Below are 6,461 nucleotides of genomic sequence, written 5' to 3' on the forward strand. Positions count from 1 at the left end.
CTGCGACACCCTGTGGTCACTTCGTGCAGCTCAGGCAGGTCTGAGGTAGGCTCTGCTCCCAGTGCAAACCTTTCTCAGGAAGTCTCTCTGTGGGGGAGGCAGTATGGGTCATAGGAAGGTGAATTGATTGACTGAAGGCCAAAGACATTAAAACAGAGTTAGAGCTAGAAATAGCTACCTATCTATAGCTTCATGTATGAGACCCAAGAGGAGTTGTGTTAATCACTGCTGAATGATTAACTCTGACGGCCTCGCTTGTTAATGCTGCAGTTGCCGACTTTTGCTGTGCTTTAGTCAACCTTGGGTAGGGGCCCCCTCTCTAGAAAGATAAAGCTGATTTTCTTTTGCTTGCCGAGTACTGACTTCATATGTAAAACATCACACTGGTAGCCCATCCATGTTTAATTAAGAAGGTTGGTCAGGTAGCTGCGGCTCTTAAACATAGCTCACTCAGTAAGTAGCTATGGACTGAATGAAAAGATTGGCGCTTCACTCTAATTTCTTAGTTCCCTTCCCAAGGTCTTACCTAAGTAGGAGGGGTGAGTCAGGCAGAAGCAGATGAAGGAGCATGCATCCCAGCAGGGCAGCTGGCTGAGGCACCAAAATTATAATGAATGCAAAAACATCACTGAAAATAGAATGAGGTTACCAAAATAGGGGGGGGCATGCCAATTTTACCACAAATAGCAGTGTGACCTTGGTTGTCTCATCCTTAAAATGGGGATTATGATACTTACCACATGGGGATTTTCCCCCTGAGTATGATAATGGAAAAATCATAGCTTTCATTATTACTTATTCTTCTATATTCTGGTTTCTGCCCTCTTACACTCTACCGACTGCTTTCACCGAGGTTACCAACCACTCCTTTGCTGAAAATTCCATTCCTCTAGCGACTGATAGCATTCGAAACTGTATACCAAGCCTTCTCCGTGAAATATCCTCCTGCCTGGTTTCTCGTGACACAAGTCTCAATGCTTTCATATCTCCTCGACCACCCTTCTAAGTCTCTAGTGAGGTATCTGTATTAGTTATCTATTGCTGCATAACAAATCATCCCCAAATTTAGCAGCTTAAAACAGTATTATCTTACATAGTTTCTTAGGGTCAGGTTTTGGGGAGCAGATTAGCTGGATGGTGTGGCTTACCTGGGTTGCTCTGACTCCAGATCACTCATGAGATTGCAGTCTTACTCACTCATCTAAGCTCTTTCTTCACCACATGGACCTCTCCTTAGGGCTGCTCAGGACATGACAGATGTCTTCCCCATGAGCAAATGATCTAAGAAAATTGAGCATATGTGGCCAGGTTGATAGTCACAGTGTCTTTTATGACCTAATCTCAGGAGTGACATACTATCACTTCAGCCCTTGTCACACAGCTCAACACCGGTGCAACACAAGGAAGGACCACGCAAGGGTGTGAATGCAGCACTGGGGGCCATCCTGGAGACAGTCTGCTTGCTGTAGCATCCTTCTTTGCTAACTCTAAAAAGTCAGTGTTCCCCAGGGTTCCACCCTCACACCTCCTGGCTTCACAGTCTCCACCCACACCCTTGATACTATAGTGCTCGCCAAAACCTCCCATGGCTGTCTAGATTCTAAGGGCACCCATTCCGCTTCTTAATCACAGTGCTCTCTCGGAAGCTTCAGCTCGTACACTGCTTATTGTCTCCCAAAGCCCACACGTTGCATACCGAACTCGTCATCATCCCCACGATCTTGTTTCACTTCTGCGTTTCGATCTCACTGTCTGTCTGCTGTCAAGTGAGAAACTAGAAAATCGTTCTTCACTGCCATTTCCCCTTTCTCTCATAGCCAATCAGCGCATTAAGGTTCTTCTTTGCTTTTTCGTTATTTTCTCCATCTTTTAATTTTGAAAAATGTCAGACCTACAGAAAATTTAAAAGAAAAGCAAAATGGTCCCTATTTACTCGATTATTTCATCTAGATTCACCGGTGTTAATATTTTGTGTCACATTTGCTTTCTCTTCCCTCTTCCTCTCATATATATATATATATATATATATATATATATATATATATATATATATATAGCATTCTGTATGGTTTATAAAGCTTTCATCATCTAGATTCATCCACAGCAGCGCTGCCCAGGAAAAGTAGAATATGATCTTATATATGTAACTTTAAATTTTTAGTAGTCACATTTTAAAAGACAAAAAAAAAGGTGAAATTAATTTTAAAAATACCTTTTATTTACCACGATATATTTAAAATATTATCATAGCAATATAAACCCAATATAAAAAAATTATCAATGAGATGACTTATGCTCTTTTTTTCTAAGTCTTCAAATCTGCTCTATTTTTAACATGTATAGCACATACCAATTCAGATGCTAAATTGTCAGCGGTTAGAATGAAATATATTCCTACCGAACAACAAGGTTGTAGTTAACAAAAATATTTTTAACACTATTCGAGTTTTAAATTTTGAATTGATTAAAATTAAATAAAATGGAAAGTTCTGTTCTTTAGTCACACCGGCCCCGTTCCATGCGCTCAGCAGTCACACGCGGCTGCAGAAAGAACGCAGTCCCAGAGTGGCAGTTCTCCTTATCCAGAGTTTCCCCGGGGGGCCCCGAACATGTTCAAGGGGTCTGCAAGGTCGAAACTATTTTCATAACAACACTAACATGTCATTTGCCTTTCTCCTATTCCTGCTCTCACAACTTAAGTTTCCAGAGGCTACATGTCACGTATCACGACGGCAGGTTAAACACAGAAACACGTGAGAGAATCGGCAGTCTTCTATTAAGCCAGATATTGAAGAGATTAGCCAAAATGTGAAACAATGCCGCTCTTCCCTCTAATGATTTTGTTTTGGAAAATACCATTATTTTTCGTTAAAATATGTGTTACTTATATACTCACATAATGAGATATTATTTTTAAATGAAGATGACTTTGAATGAATAAGTTTTTCTTAGTTTTGACTTCTGACACAGTAATTACTTATAGATATAACGCTTGAAATCGAAAGCTCTCTGAAGCCTTCAATAACTTTTCCTGGTGTAGGAGGCCTTTGAGAATAGCTAGTCTAGAACCTCCTACCTCTCCGGCCTCATGGCTAAAGAGTCCTCTCCCCAATCATGTTTTTTTTGCATGAACATCCAGTTCTAGACAAGATGAAACAGATTTATTTCCCCCTATTTCTCTAGCTAAGTACTTCTAAAAACCCTGGACATTTTATATAAAACAAATATAAGAAAATGCTGAAAGGTAAAGAGAAGGCAGTTAGAGAGTTTAGGACTCGAGGAACGACATGTCACCAGTCACCAGGGTGGTATCAGCAGAGATCTAGTGAGGAGCCTGAACTTCCGCTGTGGCCCGGAAATCATGAGGCACCCACTCCCCAAGAGGTATCAACCACTGAATGGGGAGCCTGGACTTCTACCCGAACCCAGCAGTGACCAGGAGGCACCACATCGATGCAGTACCCAAGAGGGACTGCTCAAACAGAAGACTTATAAGCTCCAGGGTCCCATACCGTAATACGCCAAATGTCCAAGACACAATTTAAACTCACTCTTAAAACAAACAACCAGGACAATCTCAACTTGAACGAGAAAAAATAATTAACAGATGCCAACGCTGAGATGACAGAGATTTTGAAATTACCTGACAAGGATTTTAAAACAGCTATTATAAAAATGCTTCAATGAGCAATTACAGCCTGCTTGAAATAAAAGAACAAATAAAAACTCTCACCATAGAAATAGAAGATATGGAGAAGAATCGTGTTCTTTGCTTGGGCCTTAAAGGAACCGCTCACATTTCTGGAATGACCATCCTCACTTTGCGCCCGGGCCACGGGTCCTTCCTCTCCCTGGAACACCCATCTCTATCCTCTTCTCCTTTTTAAATCCTGCTTGTCCCTTAGGATCAGCCGAGATGTCACCTCTTCTGGGAAGCCTTCCATGGCTTCCATGCCCCTCCCACTCGAGCTTCCTGCACCATAGTACCTACATTCAGTGCTAATTGTTCCATCATCTGTCCCTCCCACCACCAGTGTAAAGACTTGACAGAAGGGACTGTGTTTTATCCCAGGTGACTGGCTTATAATAAGCATTCAAAAAAAAAAACTTTGTTGAATAAATGAATAAATAAGTGAATAAACCTTTCAGTGGCTCTTTTCTATTGAATAAAATTAAACTCCGTGGTCTGGCATTAAATGCTCTACATGAACGGACACACGCCTTTTTTGGTACTAGGCTTTCCTTCACACATCCTACCTTTCTGACGTGCTAGAAAACACATTGTTTTTAGAAAGACCTATTATTTCCCATCTCTACATATCAGGCATGCTCTTCCCTCAGCCTCAAATGTCCTCACCCTTTTTTGTCATCCAAATCTTATCCATTTTACAGCCCCACAGATACTCCTCCGTGCCCCAGCCCTGGTTCTCCCCAGCTGGGAGTCCTGCCCACCTCTGGACACACGGCACCTCAGTTAGTCTTTTCCTGTGTCATTACTCGCTTTCTGCCTTGCATTTTTCTTGTTGTTGTTTGTTTGTTTGTATTAATGCACTTGCAGTATTCTGGGTTCACATAAACTCACATCTTACTCATCTTTGCCTTGCTCACTGAGCTGCTAGCACATCCCCCTTGTTACTCTCTGAATTACGGTACCTACTTCATAATATTAAATAAAATATAGTATTTAAATTTTGGTATAGCATCTCAATTTTGATACAATAAGTACTCAATAAATGTTAGCTACTGTTATGGTTATTATGATCATCATTTGAAGGAATAAATAAATAGAGCAAGTCCCTTTAACTCCACCTTTAAACCATATTCTAAATTCTGCTTCTTCTCACTGCTTCCGTTATATCACCCTGATCCAGCCATAAACAGCTTTCTTGATGTTATCACTGCAGCCGACCTGCTCGCCTTCCTTCCATTCTCTTGCCTCTCTATCTCTATTCTCCACTCAGCAGCCAGCGAGATCCTTTTACAACATATTAGTTCCTTGCTCAAAATCCTCCAGTGGTTTCCCCATCTACTGATAAAATCCAAACTCCTTACGGAGGTCCGGAAGGCCTGATGTGATCTGACCTGCACCGCTCTTGCCCGCACTCAGATGCAGCCTCAGTGGCCTTCTTGTCCACCTTGCTCAGCAGTACTTCTTGCACTCACCAGGCTTTGCATCACAGAGCTTTGAATTTGCTCTTCCCTCTGTACGGCATAATCTCTCTCACTTCATTCAAGTGAGCTATACTCTCAATTCTTACCACCTTGAGGGTAACCGCTATGTGCAAAATATCAACAATTACTCTGTCTATTTTTTGTTTTTCATAGCTCTTAATACAACCTGAAAACACATTTACTTAGATAAATGTGTTTGCTTATTCTTTCTCTCCTATTTGAATTTTAAGCTCCATGAGGATTTGTTCACTGCTCTGTCCCCAGCCTCTAGAATAGTGTCTGGCACACAGTAGGTATTCCCTAAGACTTGCTGTGTGACTGAATGCCGGCTCTGAACTCCTCAGGAACAGAAGCAGTATGCTGTTACTGCTACTGGGTTTGTGTGAAGAGGAAGTGTGGGATTGATCTACCTAGATAGAATGGGATGGGGAATACTTGGAGGAGTTTCCTGTTTATGCAACTAGATGAAAATCAGACAGAAGATACTTTCAGGTATGCTTTCCATAATGAACTATGTAGTACTTCAGAGTTAATTCTTCAGGGCTAGCTATAGGCACAGCAGAGGGGCTGAGCCTCCCAGCCTGCCAGCGGCTTCAGTCTCTCCTTTGTCCTGGGGCCTCCATCCTGCTTGGCTGGCCGGCCGAGAGAGCACATGCTGATGAAATGCTCCAGAAGTGAAGCCTCCAAAGTATCTTGACACTGCCCTCACCAGCTTCATGACGTCCAACCAGAGGCGGCCTGAGGCCCCAGCAGATGAGTGGGGAGAGGTGATGAAGGGAAGAGCTTTGGATTCAGGAGCCTGATTCCAGGTGATATGGGCCAGCCACAGGCCCTTTCTGGGCCTTCGTTTATCTTTAACGATACCATAAGAGAGTTGAGTTGGAGGTATCTTTAAAGTCTTCACCAGCAGCGACTTTCTGTAGTTAAATGAACTTTGAGTTTGAAATAGACTGGGCGAGGCTATTCAGGGGCGGGGCAGCCGCGCAGCGAAACCCAACATGGATGCGAATTGAACGGAAGCTGAGCGGTAGGAGCCCAGCAAGACCAGCAGGTGGAGCCATTGCCGCACCAGGACGCTCAGGCCAAAGGGGAAAGTCTGATGTTTTAGAAAGCTGAGTCCTTCAGGGCAAGCGGCCCAGCCATCAGGGAACTAGTCTCCAGCCCACCCCACCCCTTAAATATACATGTGCACACCCCTTCTTCCCAAAACCTGTACACGCTGACATACTCAGCATTAAATACCATTACAGGTTGTTGGGACTGAGGCTGAGGGCGTTTCAGACTCAGTT

Source organism: Rousettus aegyptiacus, unplaced genomic scaffold, assembly GCF_014176215.1.
Source record: "Rousettus aegyptiacus isolate mRouAeg1 unplaced genomic scaffold, mRouAeg1.p scaffold_m13_p_17, whole genome shotgun sequence".
In the NCBI taxonomy this organism is placed as follows: domain Eukaryota; kingdom Metazoa; phylum Chordata; class Mammalia; order Chiroptera; family Pteropodidae; genus Rousettus; species Rousettus aegyptiacus.